The 14,517-nt window shown below is 42.5% G+C and overlaps 1 protein-coding gene across 1 annotated transcript in view; it reads right to left on the reverse strand.

The window, feature by feature from the left end:
• The window catches only part of large2 (LARGE xylosyl- and glucuronyltransferase 2), a 91,153-nt gene that overhangs the window by 65,939 nt on the left and 10,697 nt on the right, over positions 1-14,517 (reverse strand). The window lies entirely within an intron of this gene.

Here is a 14,517-nt window from a genome sequence, read left to right on the forward strand (position 1 = left end):
ATGTTCTGACAGACGCACTAGAGCTGAGGCAATCAGGGGCCAGCTGCCCAAAGAAATGATTTCTAATCATGGAAGTCGTCTTTTTCCTGCTGGTTGTTTGCAGCTTGTATTAATGCGAGTGTTGCATTTACATGGACACTAGAATTTCACTAATAATCTGAAGGCCTGTTTGGAGACTGTTTCTTTGACTCTATCTATTCAGTCTTGACAGTAAATATTGCAAAAAATCTTTGATGTTCCAGATTTAATGTTCCACAGCAGCAGAACCACAATGTCATTTAAGGTCTACATCGATGTTTTGGTATAAACGTTTTATTTATTAATCGTCCATGGAAACGGTTCAGTTGGAAACCGCTGACACGTCGTTTTGTAACCTGGTCTTTAATGTCTATAACTTGTCTAGGACAAAAAAAAAATCTGCTGACAGTAACAGAGAAATCATTAAAACTTTGTAGCTACACACCGATCAGCCACAACATTATGACCACTGACAGAAGAAGTAAATAAAATTTAAACCATCCTGTGACAATTCAGTGTTCTGCTGGGAAACTGTTGGATCTGATATTCACTCATCATTCATGTGGATGTTATTTAGACACGTAGCCCCCACCTAGACCAGACCAGACCCCCCCGATCCCCCACCCCATAGCAATGACACTGCTTGATGCCAGCAGACACATAAAACTGCTTTCGGAACCCAAAAAAACATGAAGAACAGAACAAGGCGTTGACCTGGCCTCCAAATTCACTAGATCCCAAACTGATCAAGTATCTGTGGGATGATCCACAGAGGCCCCTCCACCCCACCCCACTGACACCACCTCAGAAGGCCCACCTGAGTCATCACAAGGGAGGCCTACCCAGTCATAATGTTATGCCTGATCAGTGGAAGCTCGGCTAAATTACTATGGAATGAAGTTTAACGTCTGCTGCAGCTACATAAAGGCTACCGAAGGAAAACCCTCATGTTTCATCTAATTATGTTTGTAAACCCTGAAACACGTTCTTCATCACTGATAAGGTTTGAAGTGAGTGACAGGAAACGCGGCGTAATGTGATGCAGCCGCTGATACACAAACACGCTGACATCAGAGCTGCTCGTGGCGGATCGTCTGGCTCTGCTTTTTTTATTCTGGAGGCAGAAAACACACTGTTCTCAGACGGTTCTGATTCTGAAAATTGATCCAATTCCAATCAGGCCAAGTATCTGAGGCCACCATCCGCTGTCGGGTTCAGCTGCTGCTGCATTTAAACTCTCTGTGCTCTGTGAGCACTGGAGTCTGCAGTCGTCATGACAACAGCATCTCTTGTTGATGTGTATTTTGCTCTTGGTTCCAGTAAGTGGACAACATTTAAGGACGTCTGCATTGTGTGAATTAGTGGCTTATTTAAGATCTTTATGGACAACTCACTGGAAACACCCGTAATACACCACGTGATTAAACAGCTTTCAGACTGACACCACAACATCAGTATTGGTTTCATAAAATGGAAAGGATGATAACACTATGGGATGTATGATCCATTTCCTCCTTTAAAGACGGCGTTTATTATTTCACCAGCGTTCAAGAAGCAGCAGTTAAAGACTGATCGCTGGATCATTTCTGTTCTTTCCAGCATTAAGAGGCTCTCAGTGGAAATTCAAACGTAAATGTTTCCATTGACCCTAAATAAAATGATCTGATATGTTTACATCAAAAGATCCATCACTGTTCATAGATTCACAGATCACATCCCACAGATAGTTCAGGATCTAGTGAAGTTGGAGGCCTTGTGTCATTGCTATGGGGTGAGGCTGGGGGTGGGGGTCTGGTCTGGTCTGGTCTAGGTGGGTACTACATGTCTAAGTAACATCCACACCAGGTGAAGTCCAGATCCAAAAGTTTAGCTGCAGAACATTAAACTGTTACAAGATGGTCAACATCATGTCAGTGGTCATAAATGCTTTTTAACCTCTTGAGACCCGGCGTTCTCATATGGGGACATTAAGTTTTAGGCTTATTCTCGTTTCTTTAGACCTGTTATCCTCATAACTAACTAGCAGGTACTCATTTGAGGACATTGGGATTTCATTGTTTGCAATTCTGTCTTTGCACAGTCGTGTTCTACATTAAAATAAACAGTTTTATATTTTATTACACATTTGTGACTTCACTGTAACATATAGTGAAATAATCCCCGTGTCCACATATGAGGATAAATATTTTTTATACTACCAGTCCCAAATACTTTAGAGAAATTAAAAAATGCATCTCAAATAAAAGCTCAGGAGGCTAAAATAAGAGTTGGCTGCACAGGATTAGTTAATAGTGCTATGACAGCGCTAAGCTCTATATAATCAGAAATGAGTGACCTATAAAGCCTATAAAGCTGTTCTCCATGTTTTTCTGTGCCAGATTCAGGCCTCAAATGAAAGCAGTGTTTGCACATCTACAGCCCAGAGGCCACTCGAGGAAATGAGGCCGACTGACTCTGTAGCATCGTCAAAATCTCTTCATAAAATTCTTAAAGATGAGGTGCAGAGCGTTGTAATGTGACATTTTATTGATGTGATGTTTTTCTTTTGTTTCATTCTACTACAATTTTACTTTCCGTTATGTCTGTCTAGTCTGAATCCAATGTCTCTTATAAGTCAGTGTCACTTTACCAGCTTGTTGAAGCAGCAGTGTGACATATTCCATTAATCCTATAGACTCAGATAACGTCCCTAAAGAGAAGCACTCCACAAACTTCTCCTCCAGAAGTCCACACCCAGTTCTCTCGGTTCAGCGTTTCGGCTAAATGGACGCCAAATTATTTATGAACAAGATTAACAGCTCATGTTTCCGCTTTTCCGCAAGTAAGTCGCGACCATTACTACTATCTCTTCATCTCCACTCCATATCCTGCCGTTATCCACATTTCCTCTTGAAGGCAGAGCTTTAACCGAGTCGAGCGGCGGTCCGTCCCGACGCCCCGTCTCATCTCGTCTCATCGGGTTCATTAGCTGCACATCGCTTCCTTCTGATGGCACGCACCGAGTGATGAGAGAGAACAGTCACCGAGCGCTCTCTGGCTGTAGACAGGCCTTCATCGTGGCAAAGAGCAGACGCAGAAAGATGTGTTCACGCACTGAAAACCTGACTTACATCCCACTCAGAGCTACAAAGACTTTATTCCAGGTTCAGCTGTACATAGAAGACGGGGTGGGAGGAAAGCTCGCTGGTTTCATATGTAGAGATGAGTTCAGATACCACACTGATTTGGGTGCTTCATTTGGTGCCATTAGCTTAGCCTAGTTAGCTCAATTGCTGTGTCATGTCAGTTTTTCACCTGCATGGATGGAAGTGAACCTTCAAAATGTTTAAGGCCAAACATTTGTTGAAAGTTTGTCTGGACTTCAGCTCTGAAGATGCAGACTGGTCAACCTGCAACACCTGGAATTAGATTCAACATCTGACCACACAGCTTTTTATCAAAAGACCAGAGATGTAGCGTCTTTGAAGCGGAGTTAGCTGCATCCCAGAGAGGAGAGCCCCAGTCTGGAGTTTAAAGTTTTTCTTTTAGGTTGTGAATTATTTTATTTTGACTCACAAAACGTCTGAAAAATAAAAAGACTTTGGACAAAGTTTGTATGTTTTCATTCTTTCTAAAAAGCACTGGCTTGGTGCTGATATTGGGTAAAACCTGAACCACATCTGCCCCTGTTCATAACTGGGCACATAACTGGCAGAAAGTTAAGGATTCAAAGTCGTTCCCTGGTTTCCAGCTTCCATGATGTTAATGACGCGTTATTTGTCATTTTCCTTTCCAACGTTTCAGGAGCTAATTACACTCACATGATCATGAGTTTACTAGTGCTCCACTTATAATCAGAATGAAACAACCAGACGGTCCAGAGGAAGACATCGTGGTCATCTTCTTCTACTCGTCTACTTAGAGAAATAAAGTGGGAAGGAAAAAGGTCTTCTTCTTCTTATTCTTCCTTTTTCTTCTCGCCAACTCTTCCTCTTCTCCTCTTCCTTCTTCTGTTAAAAATTAGGCTCTAGAGAAGATTTGTTCCGTTTGTGATCCAGCCTCAGCTGTCGAGTAAATATATCTTCGTGCTTTAAAAATAATTGAGTGTAAAGTCCAGATCACACTGTGGAGTCTGTTCCCACAGTCCTTCAGCCAAGTGAAGAATCCGCTGTGACGTGACCAACCCCCTTTTAATGGAGGGCGATATGACGCCACAGACGCTCGTATAACATCATAAATGTCAAAGGATCAGTAGCGTTAATATATCAGAGCACATCTGAGAGCAATTCAACAAACACAACGGGTTCATGAATATGAGATTTATATGTTGTTTGCGCGTCAGTGTAGCAACTCGTCCATCATCTGCACGCCAAGTTCTCACTGCTCAAATGCCAACACGCACACAAACTGCAATAAACAGGAAGAAGAAGCTCGTATCTCTGAGGAAAGATTCCCATTTGCATGAATGTGTGTGACCTGGTTTCTCTGAGGAACGTCAGGCAGCTTTTAGGCCAAGACGATCCTCTTTCCACATTAAGCCCCGGCTCGTTGTTTGCATGCAAACATTCTTAGTTTTCCCTCCACCTCGTGGAGAGAGGAACACCCACAGCGATCTGCTGCCACAACCTTCCTGAAACATTTAACAGTCTCTCTCTTCCCCCTCAGTCCCTTCTGTCACGTCTTCATCCTGACTCAGCATCGGATTCTCTGCATCCGTCGAGGAGCAAGCGTTTGCTGCTGCTGCTGCTGCTGCTGCTGCTCTTTGCGCTGCCGTTCATCACAAACACACCCCGCGGCTTCAGGAGGAACGGCGTTAAAATAATGAATACGTGTGAGAGCTACAAAAGACAACAGGCGTGTAGGTGAGACGGCGTTCATGCCTTAATCTCAGCTATTGATCCGTCTCCTTATTTGAGCTCATTTGTCTCCTTAAAGGCCGAATCAATGCCCACGTTCAAACTTCATCTTCGCAAGCACCAAGGTGCCCCCGAGAAACTGATGCGATGCAGAGCTGCTCCAGTTAAGATTCACAGCAGAACAAGCTGTCGTTACAAAGGGCGACTCACGATTATAGCGACAAAGCAGCAACTTTTTGCTACCTGGGACGTCTGACAACTTGAAACTGGATATTGAAAACTAAATGTTCTCTCAGTCCTTTGTCATCAGTCAGTGCGTTTACATGCAGAGCTTAATGGAGCTATGCTCAAAATCTGACTTTCTCACTACAGTCCTTGTCCCAGTTTACATGTAGCACAAGAAAATCGAATAACTGTTCTCTTCCTCTACACTAGGTGGCGATACGTGTCTTTCAGCAGGTTAATACCACGTTAATACGGCCCGAATTACGGGTTGACCTATTACGCGACATAACAAACAAGAGTAGTTGTCTTGGCATTTCAAACAACAACCAGATGGATAATAGTACATTTTTTAATCTCGTACATCATGTTCGCGCTACTTCTGGTGCAGGTAAGATCCGCGCTGTCCCTCAGATGGTTCTTCTAGCGACTTAAGTACATGCACTTAAGTTCTCCTGTTATAGTCCGATTAAGGCAATAATTAGTTTTTTTGTTTCCATCCTGCTGCATCACAAACGACACTGAAAACACTGATACAAAACAGTAACGGCTTGAACAAAACTCTGAAGTAGATTCTTGCAGAGCAGCAGCTCAAATTCCTGCTGAATGCAACTAAATAAATGTTAGAGCTCTGAAGCGTGAGGCACCGAACTTTCAGAAAGCGATCAGGGAATTCACAAAGACTTTTTGCAGAGGAATCCAAGATGAGCAACATTAGCTGCTAATCACTTCAACTGTTTCAGTGATATCAAGGCTTAGAGTTGTGCAGAATTTAGGGCGTGGCTGCTTTGAGTGACAGGTGAGCTCCACTCACGCGTGATCATTTTTAAATTAGAAAAATTAAGATAAAGCCACAATGAGAATGACGTTTGTTTCTTCTATGTTTCTCATTTTTTGAACCGACACAAGTTTTACACACGATTCCTTTTATGTGTTTTACCATTAACAACCAATGAGCTGCACATACGGATCCTTGATGAGCACGTTTCTAAAGTCTTCAGAATGATTTCCGCCCTCCGTCCCAGACAGCAGCAATAATTTCATTTTCCTAAATTACATTTTCATAACGGGGTCACGTTGTGGCGAGTTCAGACGATGCTGAAAATCTCTGCTTGGTGGCGTTTTTTATCACAGCCGGACGTCTCACATCTGATAATTGGATTCAGACCAGCTTTTTAGTTTGCTAATCTAATCCAGAGGACAGATGCAGCTGACAAAGATGAGGTGAAGACATTTCTGCTCATTGGGATTCAGATCACACGTCTAAAGGAAGCTGGAAACTGGTGGAACACTTGCAGGACAACCATGGAAAAAAAGGTTCATTTTAAACAAGTTCCTAAAGAGAAAACCTTTTCAAAAGTCAGATCTGAGCTTCGCCCGACGACTTCTGAGAAACAGAAACATCTACAGACACACGAGAGAAGCTGTGATGGGTTCTTTATGCAGACTTTTTAAAAGGGATTGAGCTGAAAGGCTTTTTGTCTGTGAGGACGAAACAATACGACAAAGAAAAAGAAGTAGAAGGACGATAAGGAAGAAGGAGAAATGAGAATGAGGAGGAATTGTAGCAAGAAGAGGAGGAGGAGGAGGAGGAAGAGCTGGATGAGGAAGGAGGAGGAGGAGGAGCTCTCAATCAAAAGGACAGTAAAGACAAGCTGGGAGCAAAGTTCAGCTCCAGGATGAGACTGACGACATGGACACAGACAGGGAGGATGACGAGTCGTCTCCAGGGATTCAGCCTCGACTCTTTAGACCCTCGACTGGTTTACAAATGTCACAGAGTTAAAGACCCAGCGAGGAGGAGACCACTGAAGATCTAAGTCAAGAAAGTCAAATAATTCCACTTAAACAGCTGAAGACGTTGGTTCCAGTCGCCTGCGGGACTCAGACTGGTTTTACATCCTGATGCCAAGATTAAAAAGGTTGAAAACATTAACTTCTTCTGACGTCCAAGAACTAAAAGCTTCCTTCAGTAGTTTATCTGGTTTCCACCTCATCTACAGCTCAGAGAAGAGGCCATTTCTGTGACATTTCCCAGTCTGGGATGAATAAAACATCTGTCTGTCTATCTATTTCACTACACCACTGTGCATATCTGCTGTATCATATCTGATACACAACTTTTCAACATGATTTTACTAGAATACTCAGAGAAAGTTAACAGCCATATTGAAATATCAATGACAACGTAAAAGATGGTCTTCGTGTAAACTCTTCCAGATTAGCAAAAGATTTCAGAAAGTGAATGGAAGCCGACATTAAATGGCTGCTTCCATTCGCTTTCATTCACTTTATAATTTTTTTCTCTGTGCACTAAATATGATGGAGTTGGTTCCTCTGTTGGAAACCAACGTAGAAGAACTGAGCTGTTCTAGGACTCTGAAATTTGTCCATTTTCCACCATGAACAGAAGCTCATCTAAAGTCCTTTTTGCATAAACAGTCAACGAGCACCTGTGTCAATACAGCATTTACTCAGTGAACTCATTTTCTGCAAAGAAAACTCAAAGAGGAGTCACCACTCAGTCACTTCATGAGCAAACAGAAGAACAACTCACCACGTTTCCCATCAAACCCAAAAACAAAAGTCCTCAGTGGACAGAACGAACAACTATCAGGTGAACGAGGACATTATGCAGCCTGACATAGTGATTCAGAGCTCATTAACACGTCCATTAACACGACCGTGGAGCCGTCACACACAACCAGGCGCCACCTTCTCGTCTTTGTCTCCGTCTTTAATCCACACAATAGCTGTGCCTTGTGTTGTATTTGCAGTCGGCTCTGTGTGAGTAGCTGTTTATGAGCTGCATGGAGCTTTAAAATCATCTGGATGCTTCCTGAAAGTCTTCACAAATAACCTCTTCCATACCTCAGAGGATCAATGTGTGTCTCTGTGCTCAAGATCAAACATCTGCATGAAGCAAAGACACCAAAAACCCCGTCATTACTCCAACTAAATCAGCCCTCTAATCAAGTCAGAACACGTCTGAACCACGTTCTCTTCCCACAGCTTGAAGATTTACAAGAATATAACTCACAAAAAATATATCCCCTCACCCTGACTTCTTAATGTGATTCAGACTTAGCTCTGATACCTGGCTGAAGCCTCTCGCTGAAGCCTCTCGCTCCACCGCCGCCTGTCTCCGAGCGGAATCCGTCACAACACAAATGAGATGAGTAGAAATCAGGCTCTATGACAGAAGCGTAGTTCAGGCTTAACGTCTTACCGCGAGGAGCGAAGCCTCGGGAGGGAAGCCTCATCCCGTCTGTTACAGTCTGAAGCAGCTCGTCTCTCTGAGAACCAGGAATCCTTCTGAGAGTTACCGCGTCTCCTCACGGCAGCTCGGACAAAAGACACCTTCCCAGGGCCAGAACACCTCCGTCACCCCACCCCCTTTATTCATGACGCCCTGCAGGAGTCCCTGCAGGAGTCCCTGCACTCGCCCCGACCGTGGGGCCAACACCCCCCACTCAGGACGTCAGCCTTCAGGGCCCGATCAGACCCTCAGAGTCTGACCTGGACTCAGGACAGAACCATTTTTAAGATATAAACATTTATAGGATCTTGGAAGCAAGAGCAAATTAGTATAAAACAGATCATAGTTTAATTTGTTTACTTTGCATCAAATGAATGAATGATGATTATTATATAAAGAGAAACTTATCAGGCATCAGTTAAAGTGAATAATGCAAACTGTGATTCGATTTTTTTAACTTTTGCACTGAAGTTGTGACTCAACTCGACAAATCTTCTCCACCCTAAAACTCATGTCAATAAAAGCGAAGTCTGATCAAAGCGGTAAATACATCCCAACACACACAGAACTCAGGCTGGTATTTAAAGCATGTGAATAGAAACTTTTAGCCTGTAGCGTATTTAATCCACCATTAACCAAAGGTGGATCACAGATGGAACAAAGCTACTCCAGATCCAGTCTTTGGCTGCAGACCCGGACTGACTGAGAAATCCTTTTAAGGTGTAAAGACTGTGAGTGAAAGCAGAAATATTCAGCCGAGAAAGAAACACAAAACACAGCGAATGAAAAACGAGTCCTGGCTTGTGTTTTATTTCAGAGGACGGATAAAAGGTGAGAAGAATAAAACTGTCTTAATCAAATCCAGCGTGACTCCAGTCACAAAGGTTCGTCACCGCTCGAAAACTCATTTATCAAAAAAACAGTTTTCTGTAACTGGAGACGAGACGTCGACAAGTTAAAACTAATATCTGATGATAAAAACTGTAATATTATCTGAATATGGAACATTTAAAGTACAGGACTTGTTTTTATCGGCTGACTCTCTTTCAAAATGTCCCCGTCACTGGAATGAATAAGAAGCATGAGGCGATTATTTGTATTATTTATTCAGCCTCCATCAGGTCGGTCAGTGAACTATGAAGTTAAAGAAGAACTTCACAAACTACATGACGTTATTTCCTTCTGACTTTTTACTGACAAATATTTGGACAGCAGAGTGGATAACGGATGAGCATTTAAATTTAAATAAACAAATAAATAATAAAAAATAAAATAAAAATATACAAATAATTAAAATAATTAAAATTTGAATTTATTTTAATTTTTAATTTAAATAAAACTGTCCTTCCTGTGTATAAAAGGTAAAATTATAAATAAATAATAAAATAAAATAATAAAAATATAAATAATATAATAAAAACTGTTGGAAGATTGTGTAAAATCTGAAAATAGATCTGATGCCCTGTTGACAAGTTATCCCAGGAAGATGTGTTCAGCCGTCACTGTGCTTTAGAATAACTGTGTTTATCGCACTCTAACTTGAAGTATCTGAAAATAAACGTCAGAGATGACGTGTGAAAGTAATGTTGTTAGTTGCATTTTGAATAAATACAATAATAAAATGCAGAAAGTCTTGTCATCAACTAATACGAGACTAAAACTGCACCAGACTCAGACTCAGACTAAGACTCAGAGGACGGAGGATGGAGGATGGAGGCGGAGGCGGAGGCCGGGAACTCATGTCCCGATAAACACCTGCTGTTTTTTTACGTGACGCCTCATTACCAGGAATCCAGAATAATGTGCATCAGCTTCTCAGAACAGAGAAAAGGCTCCGTCCATTTAACCATTAACTCCCAGCTCCTCCTCTCACACCTCAAACCACATCTCAGAGCAGATCTTTGCCCCGAACGTCACCGAACGTCTGACTGTAGAAGCTTCCAGGAACATTTACATACAATCATCAACATTTCCTCAAACAGATTAAAAAACTGAACCGGGACACGTCACCAGCAGAGTCGCAGTGAATGTAAAGTCAGAGTCAGACAGACAGCGAAAGGTTTCATTTCCCCGGATCTACACTCACTTTCATACAGCACAGAGGGAGGAACAGAGGGAGGGAAGCAGCGGGGGTCTCTATGAAAGCCATGAAATCAGAGTCGTCCTCCTGCGTGGAGCAGCTGAAGGCGTTCAGCTCAGCGGCAGCATCGCTCTGCTTCACTTCACAAAGCCAGATGAAGAGGAGGAGGAGGAGGAGGGGGGGGGGGAGGAGGAGGAGGAGGACGGGGAGGAGGGGAGGAGGAGGAGGAGGAGGAGGAGGAGAGGGAGGAGGAGGAGGAGGAGGAGGAGGAGGAGGAGGACGGGGAGTTTTATATGATAAAAATTACACAATGATAAAAAATGTTACAAGTCTCAATTTAACCAAAAGCATAAACATTTATGGTACTCTAATGGGGGAGGGGCAATGTATGGGCTGCACCTGCACCTCCATCAGCACAGAGCTGCCTGTGGATGTGCCTGTCTGTAAAACTAGCTGAGGAAAAACATATATATATAAATGTACTGGTGAACAAACCCACGTATTTATGCCGTATCAATAAAAAACGCAAATATCGGCCCGATATATCATCCGGCCGAAACATGGAGGTAGAAAAACAGACGAAGCAGCTTAGTTCATCTTTTTGGTTCATCTTTGCAAACAACCAATATTTGAGAAGATGAACCAAGCTGGGACCCATGTGGAGACGTGGAAATATCTCGGCTCATCTTCTTCTACTCCAGACATTCAGGACCAGAGAGAAAGTTCTTCTTCTCCTGTTTTATTTCATGCTCCTCAGCAGAGGAACCTTCTTTTTTTTATCAGTACAGTCCTAAAGTTTGATGTAAACACCTGAATCTGATCAGATCATTTTATTTTAGCGTCCATGGAAACGGTTCAGTTTGAAGCCGCTCTACATATAAACTAACGCATGGATTGGAAAAAAAAAAGCTTAACTTATTTATTTAAACCGATCTTCATTCGGGAGATCACAAATGGATTCTCAACATCCACGGTTAAATCCTCTTCGTGCCATTTCATGCATCCTCTCCTTAGAAACCCACAGACTAGATTTAAGTCACAGCTCATTCCAAATATGTACACATCCGCCATCGAAAGTAGTCCACAAAATAATTCCTCCCGTCTGCTCTGCTTCTTAGAGCCATTTTCATGTGTGTGTGAGGTGTTTTCACGTGACTCCGTGAATAAATCCAGAACCTCAGCCTCCTGTGAACCAGATGCTGACCTGATCTCAGCAGTAAACAGATTTAAGAGCAGCTGAATTATCGACTGGTATCTGCTGAATGTGCTCGTGTTGCCTCCTTTTCTTCCTCTCATTGTTTCGCTCTGAGCCTCCACCGTCCCTCCGTGCTAATGGTTTCTCCATTAACCCCACCTGATGGCAGGGTGGGTAATTACAGATATATTTACGGCCCGTGGCCACACACAATGAGAAATAAATAACGCGTTTGACCGAGCAGAAGGACACATTAGGCGGCCTCAGCTCTCTGCTTTCACAGATTTACCCCGACACGCTGCACTCAGACTCACTTCAATGGAAGCCGTTGCCAGAAGGTGGACCCGTGACTCCCGTGCCGTACTTTCTCCACATGTCCTCACAGTATCTCCACTTTTATTTTTCCTTTTTTCTCCCGCCTCTTCTGCTCTGTTGCACAACAGGACGTCTAAAAATAAAACCAGCGCCGACTCTGATGGAGGTGGAGCAGAGATTCATCCCTCGCTTTTATCCCTCGCCAGAAAATGTTCTCGCTGTCGTCTTTCAAACAGTCGTCAGGTTTGTTTATGTCCTTTAATTCATATTTAAATTTAGCTGCGCACACAGATACCTTCAGATACCTGCAGATACCTTCAGATACCTTCAGATACCTGCAGATACCTTCAGATACCTTCAGATACCTTCAGATACCTGCAGATACCTGCGGATACCTTCAGATACTTGCGGATACCTGCAGAGACCTGCAGATACCTGCACAGCCACCACTCAAACACTCTGCAGACACTTCAAAAACTAAAGAAATGTACATTAGGACCGAGGGGGGGCACGAACATGGATTTTTCCAAAACTGACCATATAAAAACCTATGCACCAATCAGCCACAACATTATGACCACTGACAGGAGAAGTGAATAACATTTAAACCATCTTGTGACACTACACTGTTCTGCTGGGAAACTTTTGGACCTGGTATTCATTGATGTGGATGTTACTTAGACGTGTAGCACCCACCTAGACTAGACCACCCCCACCCCTCATAGCAATGACACTCCTTGATGACAGCAGGATGCAGCCACAAAAAAAGTTTAGGAACAATTTTAAAAAACATGAAGAACAGCGCATGGTGTTGACCTGGCCTCTAAATTCACTAGATCCCAAACTGATCAAGTATCCAGAGGCCCCTCCCCTTAAAGACGACCCCTCCAATAACAACCTTCCTCAGCAGGTCTATGTCCATTCTCTGGTGAGTCACCATGAGGGAGAACTACACAATCTGATCGGTGTAGAATGTAAATAATTAATTTAACAATTTGCACAAATGATTCCAGTTTACTTCAAAACTTTAATTAAAATAAAGTGAATGCAGCTGCAGCCACTAAATCAAATGGGTTTTCTTATAAACATGAACATTATCTAAACATTTTGGACTCTTCAGCTGTTGTTTGGGAGAAACCGAGCAGACGTTCATAAATCCTCCGTCTGTGTCTGAGGAGACACAAACATCCTTTCAGAACATCTCCAGAACCAGATCCGAGCTTCGCCGTCTCCTGCAGACCTGCCTGTCCGGCCGAAGCTGGTCCCTGTGAGAACATCACATGTGAAGCTCTGATTGATTTTAGCTCATTATCTGTTTGCTGCGTTTGTGTTTCAGCTGATCGACTGTTTGTCAGGTTTATTTTTGCCAATACTGAGGATTTAAACAAGCGCGAGTGCGTCTGTGCCGTCAGGACGCTGGTTTATCGCCGCTTTCACTTTCCTACATTTGGCTTAACGGTGCATCGTGAAAAATGTTTGTTGATGGAAGTTTTATTGCCGTTTATTGGATCGTGAAGTCGCGTTAAGAGCATTTCTGTGATTTTTAAGAGCGGCGGACGTTATGGAGACTGATGGGAGCTTTGGAGAGACGCCATGAATGTGGAAACGCTTCAGCTCATTTCATTTTGACTTTACAACGTTGTTTTGGTTTCTCAAAGCTGTAAACATGAAGTTGGCTTTAAAAATGTCAGTTTGCGTGACATGTTCAGTAAATTAAAATAGTTGTATAAGACCTTCTGGAGAAAAACAACCCTGTCGTCATGGTGATATCTGCTTTTCGTTGGTGTGGGGACCGCAAAACATTTGAGACAGACAGATTTTAATGGAGAAAGATTCTCTAACAAAGGGAAGGAAGTTCACAACACAAAAAAGTATTAATGAAAAACATAATAAGATTCTGATGCAGAATCAGTTCCCAACTGAGAGACTCCAGACCAACTTTTAACCACAAATCTGTTTTAGTTTGGGCACACTCCCAAGTGAATTTACTACAGAATGTTTTTTGGTTGGAAATAAATCAAGTTAATAGCACTGCCAACGTCCTGATGTCTGAACAGAGCCGCTATCAATCACAGCTGTCAATCATGATAACATACAGGCTTTTCATAGCATCAAATAACGAACGCTGCAGGAACCTGTCACCCATGAATCAACAGGAGCCTCCGTGGTGTTACAGCTGTTTTACAACCTTTAGCTGGTGTAATTTAATATTAGCTTCTTGTCTTTGCAGCATTTTCCTTCTAAGTCGAGGTTCAACATTTCTCTTCTACTTTTGTGTCCATCGCCACATTAAGCCATTAAGCCCCGCCCACATTGTTTCTGGACCAAAACCACGTCCTAAAGGAGAAACTCCAGAGCAACTTTCATCTACGAATATTTGAGCTACCTTCCAATAGTGATGTTTGATACCACTGATTTCCTTTACGATCCAATGCTGAGTAAAATTCAGGCTGGTATCGACGATACTTTGTGTCAAAACCTAAATTATATATAAATACAATTATATATAAATATTTCAGATTATAGCTTCATAAATAATACAAGACATCAGAGTAATCTAGTTATTTATTTTAAACTCTGAGGTATATTGAGG

This window comes from Mugil cephalus, chromosome 3 (genome assembly GCF_022458985.1).
Source record: "Mugil cephalus isolate CIBA_MC_2020 chromosome 3, CIBA_Mcephalus_1.1, whole genome shotgun sequence".
Taxonomy (NCBI): Eukaryota; Metazoa; Chordata; class Actinopteri; order Mugiliformes; family Mugilidae; genus Mugil; species Mugil cephalus.